Source organism: Mobula birostris, chromosome 4, assembly GCF_030028105.1.
Source record: "Mobula birostris isolate sMobBir1 chromosome 4, sMobBir1.hap1, whole genome shotgun sequence".
Classification (NCBI taxonomy): domain Eukaryota; kingdom Metazoa; phylum Chordata; class Chondrichthyes; order Myliobatiformes; family Myliobatidae; genus Mobula; species Mobula birostris.
The window spans coordinates 64,616,787-64,630,395 of record NC_092373.1 but is presented as its reverse complement, the minus strand read 5'-3'; the positions used below and the strand labels follow the sequence as shown (position 1 = coordinate 64,630,395).

The window sequence follows — 13,609 nt, the reverse complement described above, 5'->3', positions numbered from 1 at the left end:
TAACAGATATGCTGAATAAACATTTATTATCTGTGTGCTCTGATCAGCTTTGCTGCAGCAAGGAGTGTTACACTAACAAATAAAACAATGTGCAGTTTCCAGCTCACACTACTGAACAGCACAAGTTGATATTAAGTCAGTAACTGCTGTTCCTGCAGGACTGCATTCCATTACAGTAGTTCTTTCTTAAAAAACCCTGTAAGAACATTTTGGGACGACATTTTCTTTGGTATCAATGCAGGCTTGACTGCTGTTCTTCTTCTGACAAATGCTACAGTGTTACTCCTTTACAGCTTGGTGCTTCAATGAAAAAATAACTTAGTAGAACTCTGGTTAATGCTCTTTATCAGCATAAGATCTACTGCCAGCTTCTTTGGTTTCCAATTTGCTGGACAGTGTTAAAATCAAGATTGGGAAAATATCCTTCAACTTATTTAGGTACTTGACCTCTGTCTGTTGCAAGTGCAGATATGTTCCAATGTCTCCAGGTCATGTGTAAGGTTTCTGAGGAGCGTGGGAGAAAATTGTGATCTAATTTGCCAACTGGAAACCTATGGCATCAGATGGAATGCTTGCTTTTCTATCCATCCCAATTTTACTTTCCAGTGTCTACTTGGATTAAACTAGTCTTGGGAACAAAATCCAGGAAAGTAAATCCATTTTTCTGGAGGGAAGTTGGGTGGGGGGGGGGGTTAGTGACTAGTGATATTGCATATTTGTAGAGTGAATCTTATTGGATCCCATATTATAGGGGCATTAACATGCACAGTGAAGAGTAGACAGCTCATCAGTCCACCTCGTATACAGTAAGCACACGAGATGCTGGAAATCTTAAGCAACATGTGCAAAATGATGGAAGATATCTGCAAGTCAAATAGCATCTATGGACGGGAATAAACCATCGAGGTTTCGGGCAGAGACCCTTCATCAGCCCTTCAACTGCCCTTCAACTAGTCAATTTCTGTATAAGAATGGCATTTCTTTGTTCAGCCTTCAGAACAGTTTGGCGATATGAGCCATGCTGTTCTTGCACACAAGTAAATGACGTGTGGTTAAGGAACAAGTGCAAGTGGTCAGAGTCCAGTTGACTGGCGAATATATCACCAACCCTCCTAAAAGCAAGCAGCTGAGGAAAAGGAACATGAGATTAAATAGGAGTGAGGAGGCAACCCAGAAGGTGAGAGAGTCATAAAGATATGCAGCATAGACATAGGCCCTTCAGCCTGCCAAAACTGTGCTGACCGGGAACCACCTATTTACACTGATGCTTCATTAATCCCAGTTTTTATTTTCCCCACATTCTCAACAACTACTCCCAGATTATACATTTACCTACAGACTAAGAGCAATTTGCTGTGACCAATTAACCTAACAGCCCATATGTCCTGGGGATGTGTGAAGAAACCAGGGTAAGATAAGGAAATCAACATGGCCACAGGGAGGACATGCAAACACCACACAGACCTGCACTTGGGTTGTTTTCTCTGGAGCAGGGGAGGCTGAGGGGAAACCCGATAGAAGTTTATAAGATTGTGAAAGACATAGATGGAGTATCTTTTTCCCTGGCTTGAAATGTCTAATATTAGAGGGCATGCTTTGAAGGTGAGTGGGGTTAAATTCAAAGGAGAAGTGTGGGATATGTTTATTACACACACCATAATATAACACCTGGATTGTGCTGCCAGAAGTGATAGTGGATGCAAATACAATAGGGCATTTAAGAGGCTTTTAGATGGGTACATGAATGTGCAATCAATGGAGGGATGTGGACATTGTGTAGGCAGAAGAGATTAGTTTAGTTAGGCATCTAATTACTAGTTTAATTAGCCTGGGACAACATTTTGTGCCAAAGAGCCTGTTCCTGTGCTGTACTATTCTATGTTGTATAACAACACCCCCAAACACACATTCACCTGCCCGTCTTGTTTCATTCTCCCCTTTGTTCACTTCTCCCAAGACTCTTTCCCTCTCCGCTGGGCTCCAACCACTCATCATCCCTTCCCCATCTGGTTTCAGATATCATCTACCATCCTCTTATATTGTTCACCTTTCCTCTTTCCTTTCAGTCCTGAATTGTTAACTCATATCTTATGCCTCCATAGACACTACTTGACCCACTAAGTTTTCCCAGTGTTTTTTTGTTCTAGAGTCACTGTTTATGCTCCAACCACAATGTCTCTTCTTCAGTCTTGTTCTCAAATAATACAAGCTGGCTTTCACTGGTTCTCGTTGCTCACTACATTGACCTTGCAGATGCATTCTGCGGACCAACAATGCATTTGAAGCTCTCTCAATGCAGGAATCATTAAAATGAGTGTAAAGTAGAAGATAACATATCATCTTCATAGCAACCAACCACTATACGTGAATTTCATGGTATAGATGTTCAATCTTTTGCACAACTCAAGATTTCTACATATTGCAAGCATTGGTAATTAGTTTCAACTTGCCACTGAACAGGCTGAAACCCTGGCTAATTTGTACTGGACTTTGACATTTTTCTATGTCAAGTGACATTACGTTAGGGTTCCCACTGGAAGGTTAAAATCCTAACATGATGTCAACTGCTTTTGTGCTTCTGCTGAATGCACTCAGATATAGATTCTTTGAGGAGTCCAATATGAAATTGCTTCATTTCCATCCCACAAAGACTGGGGTGTTTCCCACTTAAACTTGTGTACGGGAACAGCAAGACTTTTAATGTGAGTGGAGGAAAAAAGCTGACGGGCAAGGGCAAATGTTAGTTAGCTTTTAATCAATTAATTTAGTTAATTTTATATCTTTTGGTCTTATGATCTTAATTTTTAATATAATCCTGTTATAAATTTTGAATAGCTTTTGAATGTTTCTGAAAACCAAGGGCCATGAGGAGCACATATTTAAAACCTGTTACAGTCATAGACAGCATTGAAACAGGCTTTATGACCCAATTGGTCCATGCTGTCCACAGCTTTCCCCCTGCTAGTACTATTTTCTGTGTTGAGCACATAACCATCCATGTACCTATTCAAATGTATCTTAAATGTTGCAACAGTATCCACCTCGACCACTTCTTCTGGCAGCTCACTCCGGGCACTCATTACCTTCGGTGTAAAGAAGTTGCCTCTCGAGTCTCTTTTAAATCTCTCCTGTCTTACCTTGCAGCTGTGCTGTCTTATTTCAGACTACCCAACACGGGGTAAAGGCTATGGTCAGCCACCTTATGCATACCCCTCATGACCTTCTAAACTTATGAGAGCTCACACCTCATTCTGTGTGAGTAACAGAGTAAGAAATAGTCACAGCACAGTAACCGGCCCCTCAGTCCATCTAGTTCTTTCCGACCTGATCACTTCTGCCTCGTCCCTTCTACCCGCACCAACACCATGTCTATCTATCTCTTAAAGGAAGGGTTAATTTTACACATGATACCAAAGTGGGTGGGGGGGGGAGTGGTGGAAGAGTGGAGATATCGAAGAGGTACCTAACATTGAGGAAGAATTCATTGGAATACAAGAACTGAAGGTGTTTGAAAATGTAAACAGTCCTGGACAAAATTGACAGACAGTTAAGCCTTGAACTGTGGCTTAGCCAGCTGACTGAAGTTGATTTTGTACAGGTGATAGCCTACCACCTTACATTGTTTCCATTCAAAGCACAAGCAGCAGCATGTTGAGGCATATCATTTAGGATGAGAAAGGCATCTGCCAGATAGTTCGTAATGATGTACCTACAAGAATTATATAATTACCTTACCAAAAAGTGCTGTAGTTCCAGGTGGCTGCTCACTCTCATCTTCTGAAGGGCAATTAACGATGGGTAATAAATTTTGACTTTGCCAACAATGCCCAGATCTTTTTAAAAAAAAGTGATTTTTAAAATGCAATTGATTTAAAAAAAAAAGATTTATTTGATGAGCATGTTACGTACCCTGTAGTGGGTTAAAGAACTAGCAGAAAAGGAATACACCTGGAGTCTGGTTTTGCTGTTTACTGACACTATTTTTATTAGTAACTGCAATACAGTAATATAAAACTCTAAGTCGAATAGGTTAGCAGAGTTTATGCATATATAGGTGTGGAAATATAAAACCCAAACTTCTTCAAGCTCAGGTGGTAAGTGATACAGTCTTATGATGATAGGTAAATGAAGTCAGTTCAGTTCGTGATATTGAGTTGAGTAGAATTGAGGAGAGAGAGAGAGAGAGAGAGGTTTGTTGTCCACGTAAACCAATGCTGTCGATTCTTCCTGTTGTCCTCCTGAATCCTTTAAAGTCACCGAATGTGACCACACCAAGGGTACCATCTTCCGTAGTAAAGCTATCAACCCAGGCAACGGGTTAAACACACTGATGGCTTTCCACCAGTCACCCCTTTTCACACTGCGATAGCCACTGATCGATTCTCCCAATCGATCCTCAAAAACCCATCTTTCTCTGGGCACTCAAAGCTCATCCAGAATCTGTTTTTTCTGTGTGTCCGTGTGTCCTTGTATATTCAAAACAAGCTGCAGAGAAACCATAACATCAATCGTCCATCAAATCACTGTCTCTGTCTCTGTCTCTCTCATCCAAAAGTCAGTCTCATTCTCTCGGCATTTTAAAGTGACCGTCCACAGAAAATATGAACCCTAGGGGTACATAACACCTCCCCCCAAGAAAGCAAAATTTTGATCAAAGAGCAAATTTTTTTCAAACTGTACATTACACAATATAAAGCAATACATATGTGATTATCATGTAGCACATTACAGAAGTGTATACAAATACTAGTTTCTATTTCACTTTTAAACTTAACATTCAGACAATCAGTCTTCCATCATATTGTCTTTATCTTTCACATGCTTTGTTACAACATCAAATTCCTGCAAAACAAGATCCTGTTGTATCAAAAATGGTTTTTGATCACCCATTGTCCCTTTTCCACTTCGAAACAGACCACTTAACCATTATGTGATCAGCTTGCTTATCAGCTTGCATAAGGCCTTCACAGACTCCCTGAACTTTACCCTGCACAGGTGCCAACTCATCACTCATGTTTTCTAAACTAAGCCTATTCGCTGAACTTCCGAACAAGTCCTTTGTTCCAAACAAGTCATTAGTTTTATCTCCAGGATCTTTAGTTCCATATGTTTCCATATTGACACCTACAGATGGTCCCTCTTGGTCAAAACAACACTTCAAGTTTTGTCTCTCCACACCACAGACTTGGTTAACAACCCCACGTTGTTTATTCTGAAATTCCAAAACATATTGTAACAAATTAACATGTACTGTCTCAGCATCTGAAAGAGCTGTGTCTCTCAGCAAGGTCAAAGGTCTTGAAACCAATCCAGACTTTAAATTTACCTGATTCAAAAGTTCAGAAACAACACCCTTCTCAATATCTTCAATAACATTTACATCACCAATTTTCATCTCATCACCAACTAGCACAAGTGACCGAGAATCCTCAATTTCCACTGGTACCAAGGTTAACCCCTTATTCACTGAACTGTCCATCTGACACAAAAGGACTGCATTCCTTTTCAACCAAGTCAGACACCTCAGACCTCAACTGAGTTTCAACGCAAGGTTCAATACCCTGTGAATCCACAGGTACTTCAACAACGTGAACACAGGCAGTTGGGACAGCTGCCTCTTCTGGGCCTTCATCACTAGTCCCAGTTTCAAATTCCAGGTTACCCTGATCCTCCCAGCTACTCTCTGGGAAAATCTCATCCGGAGTAAACTCAACCTTGTGGGTTAAAACAACCTCGCCTGCTAATCTAGCAGACTTCCGCAAGATAGCTGCATCCTTTTCATCTAGGTATGCCCTTAAATCATCTGGAACACACTTCTTAAAGTCTTCAATCACAACCAGCTCTTTCAAGCTGTTAAGAACCTCAGTTACCCCTTCTGAGGTACACCCATGATTGAAGTACATAAATTTCTCCCTCTCAAACTCTCTCTGTTTTTCTGCCTCCTCAGCCTTGAGCCGTTTTAACTGCACCTCATGCTGTCTTTGCCTATCCTCAGCCTCCATCACTAATTTAAATCTATCTAACTTTATTTGTTCCAGTCGTACCTGGATCTCCTCTTTACCTAGAGGAAACCCCTTTAACATCTCATCAAATTTCTTCACAGAGATACAGTGTTCAACTATTTTCCTTTGAACTTCTGTCTTTGTCATACCCTTCTTTACCTCCATAAGTTTCAATACCTCAGCAATTTCTTGCAACTCATCCTTTCTAGCTTTCTTGAAAGCCACAGGGTCTGGCGATGCCAGAAATTTCTGAACATCCATTTCTGCTGTTTTTCCACACAAATAAATCAAAAGGGATTTTCCCCAACCAAATCGATTAAGCCTCCAAACAATTTGTTCGTATACCGGATGCAGGTCCCAATTATTTTAGGGACCCAGGATGGGTTAAAAGAACCAGCAGAAATGGAATACACCTGGAGTCTGGTTTTGCTGTTTACTAACACTTTTTATTAGTAACTACACAATACAGTAATATAAAACTAGATAAGTCGAATAGGTTAGCAGAGTTTATGCATATATAGGAAATATAAAACCCAAACTTCTTCAAGCTTAGGTGGTAGGTGATACAGTCTTACAACAATAAGTAACCGAAGTCAGTTCAGTTCGTGACATTGAGTTGAGTAGAATTGAGGAGAGAGAGAGGTTTGTTGTCCACGTAAACCGATGCTGTCGATTCTTCCTGTTGTCCTCCTGAATCCTTTAAAGTCACCGAATGTGACCGCACCAAGGGTACCATCTTCCGTAGTAAAGCTATCAACCCAGGCAACGGGTTAAACACACTGATGGCTTTCCACCAGTCACCCCTTTTCACACTGCGATAGCCACTGATCGATTCTCCCAATCGATCCTCAAAAACCCATCTTTCTCTGGGCACTCAAAGCTCATCCAGAATCTGTTTTTTCTGTGTGTCCGTGTGTCCATGTATATTCAAAACAAAAGAAACCATAACATCGATTGTCCAACAAATAACACCACCTCTGTCTCTCTGTCTCTCTCGAGCAGCTCAAACAGTGTCCAAAAGTCAGTCTCATTCTCCTGGCATTTTGAACTGACAGTCCACAGAAAATATGAACCCTAGGGGTACATAACAAGCAAAACAAATTGGAACCAAGTGAGAATCTTATGGAATTTTAACTGGGCTACTCTTCTTGTCTCCTAGCAACTTTACTGAAATTTCAGAAGTAAATTCTCCATGATTGTCTAGAAATTTATTTAAACGATAAAACAAAACAGTCATGCCAGAGTTTCAAATAACTCTTTTAGGTAGTTGTTCTCCACATCAAAATCAAAGTCAGAAGTTGTTGTGCAATAATTGAATAAAATTAGAAAATGTCTGTGATGCACTTTGGTTTATTAGAAGGTCATGATTTTATTAATGTCAAATTCATTTGCACCTAATAATTATTTATTAATGGAAAATAGTTAAAAATAGATAAAAGCTTCAGTTTTTGACATACAGTAAAAGCAGCAAGCATGATACAAATAAATGCAGGTAAAATATCTTTTCTATGACAATGATCCTTGACACCAATTTTAGAAGGGCAACAGAAAAGTAATTTTCATTTCACCCTTTTGTGATTGACATTGCAAATTTAGAAAATCTATTAGAACAGGGACAACGTACTGTATTCAACCAATATCAGTTTTCATTAAAGACAAACATAGAGCCTCTTGTGTTCTTCCAGAATGTCCATGTCCATCTGTATCGTCAAAAATCATGTGTCCCAATTTACTTTGGGTCTACACCTTTATTCAACATGGCCATAGCTGATTGCCCAAGTTAGTACTGCTTCCACCTTCCTATGTCCCTTGATAACTTTGGCATTAAGAAATTTTTTCACCTCCTTAAATATGCATCTTGATAGTGTACCCTGCTATCTGTTCTCTGGTGTGAAAAAAAATTCTCCTGTTCTGGTGTAAACTGAATCCTGAGAATGTGACCTTTGATTCTGGACACTGCAGTTATTGGGAACATCTTCCCACTATCTTGTTTATAAGGCCAATTGTATGGTTTTCTATGAAATTCCCACATATTCTTCTGAAAAATGAATATAGGCCTCATTGATCCAACTCTCCTTGAATGTCAGCGTTCGGATTATAGAGTTGAACATGTTAGAAACAGACACTTTGGCTCATCATGTCTATTCCAACCATTTTGCTTGCCTATATTCATCCCATTTTCCTGCATTAATCCTATTTTTCTCTATGACATGTTTATTCAAGTAATTGTCAGGATGCCTCTTAAATGTTGTTACTGTAATTGGCTCCATCACCCCCTGTATTTCCTCTTGCAATTCATGCTAACTAATCTTCGAGTGAACAATTTATCCCTTAAATCTCCTTTAAACATCCCTCCAACTCACCTTAAACCTGTAAAATCTAGTCTTAGCTACCTCTACCAGGGAATTCAGGCACTGGATATCTATTCCATCTATTTCTCTCATAGTTTTATACATCTCTGTGTTTTGACCTCCTAGCTCCTTCACTCTAAGACAAATAGACCAGCCTCTTGTACCTTTCCTTTTTCCAATCTATCACCATTCAGATAGTAATTTGCCTTTCTATTTTTAGAATCTGAGTGGATAATCCCATATTTCCACCGTACAGTTGTTCATCCACTTGTCCATATCACTTTGGAACCTCCTTGCGTCCTCCTCACAGCTCGCGCTCCAGTTTTGCGTCATCTGTAAACTGGAATTCAGTTTGTATTATTTAGTTTCCTTACTAATCTATTGATGTGTATTGGATGAAAAGTTAGACCCCAGGCACTGAAGAAAGAATCAATGGTTTTGAAATTTCTTTATTCACAATAGTAATTTCCCACCTTTCTGAAGGTAGAGAGTTGCATTGAAAAAATGTGGCTCCCAACACTTGGAAACATGGGATATTTTTCTATTCACCTAGTTAGAGATGCCTTCAGAGACTTTTTAAATCCTCTGCATGTCTCTTCTCATTCTCCATCTTTCCCCTCTTATTGTGTTTTTTATCTCTCCTGTGCTGAATTCTAAACTTCTCCTAATCCTTAAACCAGCTGTTTTTTCTGGAAATTCTATAGTTGAGCCCTCTTTTCTGGGACTATTTTATGCCAGATAAGAATGAATCATTGCTGTAATTTACACATGCTGTCTTTAAATATTACCCACTGCCTACTCATGTTCAACTCATTTAGTGAAGTTTCAGAGCCTGTCATTACCAGATTATGCCTTATATTCTATATTTTCTTTTCTTCTGATACAAGAATCCAATATTTGATTTTAGTACTGCACTCCACTGTAGTGAAAAATTCTATTAACTTATAGTTGTTCCTGAAGGGCCACACCCAACAAGAGAGACCGTAAGAACATAAGACATACTAGCAGAATTAGGCCACAATACTCCAAGTGAGGCCTCACCAGTGCCTTACAAAGCCTCAGCATTGCATTCTTGCTTGTATATTCTAGTTCTCTCAAAATGAATGCTAACGTTGCATTTGCCTTCCTCACCACTAACTCAGCCTTCAAATTAGCCTTTAGGGAATTCTGCATGAGGATTCCAAAGTCCTTTTGCCTCATATTTTTGAATTTTCTCCCCATTTAGAAAATGGTCTATTTTCCTTATACTAAAGTGCATTTCCATACACTTACCAACACTGGGTTCCATCTGCCACCCCTTTTCCCATTCTCCTAACTTGTCTGACTCCTGCAGCCTATCTGCTTTCTCAACACTACATGCTACTCCACCTATCTTTGTATTGTCTGCAAACGTGGCCATAAAGCCATCAATTATGTCATCCAAATCATTGGCATACAACGTAAAAAGGAGTCCCAACACCAAGCCCTGGGGAATAGCACTAGTCGCTGACAGCCAATCAGAAAAGGCTCCTTTTATTCACACACTTTGTCCCCTGCCTTTCAGCTAATGCTCTATCCATGGTAGTATCTTTCCTGCAATACCATGGGCTTTTATCTTATTAAGCAGCCTCATGTGTAGCACATCGACAAAGGCCTTCTGAAAATCCAAGTACACAACATCCACTGATTCTCCTCAGTCATTTCTACTTGCAATTCCCTCAAATAATTCCAACAGATTTGTCAGGCAAGACTCTTCCTTAAGGAAATCATGCTGACTTTGACCTACTTTATCCTGTGCCTCCAAGTACCCAGAAACCACATCTTTAAAAATTGACTCCGACATCTTCCTACCTACTGAGGCCAGATAAACTGACCTATAATTTCCTTTCTTCTGACTTGTCCCCTTCTTGAAGCGTGGTGACATTTGCAATTTTTCAGTCCTCTGCAACCATGTCAGAGTCTAGTGATTTTTGAATGATCATTACTAATACCTCCACACTCTTTTCAGCTATCTCTTTCAGTTCATTTGGTCCAGATTTACCTTCAGACCTTTCAGTTTCCTAAGCACTTTCTCCCTAGTATTAGCAACTGCATTCACTTCTGCCCCCTGACACTCTTGAATATCCAACTTACTGCTAGTGTCTTCCACTGAAGAATGATGCAACATCTTATTCAGTTCATCCACCATTTTCTTGTCTACCATCACCACCTCTCCAGTGTTTTTTTTCCAGCAGACTAATATCTTCTCTTGCCTTTCTTTTATTCTTAATATATCTGAAAAAAACTTTTGGTATCCTCTTTGACATTATTGGCTAGCTTACTTCCATATTTCATCTTTTCTTTCCTGACAGCTTTTTAGTTGCCTCCTGTTGATTTTTAAAAGTTCCCCAATCCTCTAACTTTCCAGTAATTTTTGCTCGACTATATGCCTTCTCTTTTGTTTTTATGTTGCTTTGACTTTCCTTGTCAGGAACAGTTGTGTTGCCCTGCCTTTAGAATTCTTCTTCCTCTTTGGGTGTATATATCCTGTGTCTTCCGAATTGCTGCTAGAAATTCCAGCCATCGCTGCTCAGCAGTCGTTCCTGCTGGTGTCCCCTTCCAATCAACTTTGGCTAGCTCTTCTCTCATGAATCTCTCATGCCTCTTGCGCTTCACTCTACTGTAATACTGATACATCTAACTTTAGCTTCTCCCTCTCAAAATGCAAGATGAATTCTGTGATTTATTTCAGTGAAGAATGAGGCAAGGATGATTACATTTGGATTATTTTGGGTGAGACTTAGAGCAGGGCAAAGCACACCACAAATTTAAATACTAAGAGTCATACCTCAGGTGTGCCTATAGAAAGAAAGTCAGATTTAACTTTAAGAATCTATTGAAAGGTCTTTAACCTGGAATATTAACTCTTACCTCTTTCTACAAGTGCAGCTGGTGTGCTGAATGATCCAACATTTTTTATAATTAACATGCGAGTTTACTGATAACACTCCAGCCAAGCTCAGTGGTAGTGTGAATTTTGAGGAGAATCCCAGAGATGAGAAAGGGAAGGAGGCAGGCTAAATAGCTGGTAGAATATAATGTGGTAAAACTTGTTTTGATAGAACAAGACAGAAAAACAGAATTGTTTTTAATTGGTGCAAGATTGAACAATGAAGATATTCAGAAGGACTTGAGAGTCCTTTTCCATAAAACACTGAATGTGATCACGCAAGCAGGCAAGTACTTAAGCGTAAGACTGATATATGCAAATGCACCTGCATGCAAAAGTGGAAAGAAAAGTTTTTTCAAAACTCTGAGGTTATTGTCACATACCCAAATACACAAATGCAGAACTGCAATGAAAAGCTTACTTGTATATGGCATCATATAAGCAGCATTCACATGCAAAACAGAATTATGCATAAATTATACACTATGTCTACAAAAAAACACAATTAGAACAAAAAATGCCGAGTCTATATTAGTGCAATCTGCTCCAAATGGTCATAGTTTTATTAAACTGTGGTGATGAGGGTTTGATGGTTGGTTCAAGAATTAATGGTTGAGGGGAAGCAGCTGTTTTTGAACTTGGTGCTGTGTGGCTTCAGGTTTCTGTAACTTCTGCCTGATGGCATAGGCTGGATGGTGAGGATTTTTGATGATAAATGTCACTTTTGGATGCAGTGCCTCCTGTAGATATTACCAATGGAGGGGCATGGTTGTGCTCAAAATATATTGGGCAGAGTTCCTACTCTCTACATTACATTTCATGCATTTGAATTGCCATACCAGATCATGATGCAACCAGTGAGGATACTTTCAACAGCACCTCTTCAATGACAAACCAAACCTCCTTATCCTCCTTAAGAAAGTAAAGATGCTGGTGAGGTTTCTTTATGATTGCATCAATGTGCTGGGCCGAGGACAGGTTACCCAATATGTTAATATCCAGGCAATTAAACTTGTTGAATCTCACCACAACTGATCACCCCAATGTAAACTGGTGCATGACCGCAACCCTCCCCCCTGCTGAAGTCAACGATCAGCTTCTGAGTTTTGCTGACAATGAGTGAGCAATTATTTTTGTGGCACCACTCAACCACATGATCTACCACGTTCCGGTAAGCAAATTCATCACGTTATGTATTTAGTATTGAGAACCTGAGGTACTTTCATAGTCTCAAGTCTCATCTACCAAGCAGAGTGAATCCCCCTTGTCAGGAAGGGAGTTATCTATTGAGACTAAGAAATCTTCCACAGCAATTAAATCTTTAAACCTGAATGGGACAACTTAAACTTTACTATGCTGTGGATGTCTGTATAGTAGTAGTATTATATGGTATACTGTGTATATTTTTGAGATGTATTCTCTGTTGGGTTGGAGTTTATAGCTAAGCAGGGAGGAATGTTGTGTATTTAAAATTTAAGTAATATTTGAGTAAACGTGATATATTTTGGTCAATTAAGCATCCTTGTTCAATTAAATAATTGATTACAAGTTATAGTTATAAATACGTGGATTGCATATGTCATCACGCTACCACATGATATGTATGCACCTCCCTTAAAGTAAACACGAAGTTAGATTGGCATTTCATACTCCCATGTCTTCCTTTGAATTACTTTAATGTTCTGAGGTTACAAAACATTACAGTCACCACCTGTGAATCATCCAACAACATCAGTGTCATCAGTGAACTTGAAGACGGCTTCAGAGCCGTGCTTAGCAACACAGTTGTGTGGGTGTAGGGAGTGCTTTTGAAGTGTTCCTTCCGATTGGCAAGACTGCTTCACCATCCGTGATGATTCTACTCTGTTCCTGACAAGACAAAAATAGGGACGTGACTTTAAATGTACTGCCTGACAATTTCCTGCTGCTTATTTATTGCTGATATTTATGACAGCTGTTCTGGCTTATCTTAGAATGGTCTTTTGATCTGTGCAAAACTTCTTAGAAGACACAGTTTAAATGTTTTGTGCACTGTAAGTATTCTTGAACCTGGATAATGTAATGTTTGCTGGAAACCCTTGTATCACTTTTATTGTATTTTTCCTTTGTATCCCCAATTTCTTGTTTATTTATGTTTTAAAGTGATTTTTTTAATATAGAAACATAGAAAACCTACAGCAGAATACAGGCCCTTTGGCCCACAAAGTTGTGCCGAACATGTCCCTACCTTAGAAATTGCTAGGGTTACCCAAAGCCCTCTATTTTTCTAAGCTCCGGGTACCTATCCAAAAGTCTCTTAAAAGACCCTATCATATCTGCCTCCACCACCATTGCTGGCAGTCCATTCC

The 13,609-nt window shown here is 39.4% G+C and overlaps 1 protein-coding gene across 2 annotated transcripts in view; it reads left to right on the top strand.

The window, feature by feature from the left end:
* Positions 1-13,609, top strand: part of LOC140195928 (guanylate cyclase soluble subunit beta-2-like) — a 44,874-nt gene that overhangs the window by 8,964 nt on the left and 22,301 nt on the right. The window lies entirely within an intron of this gene.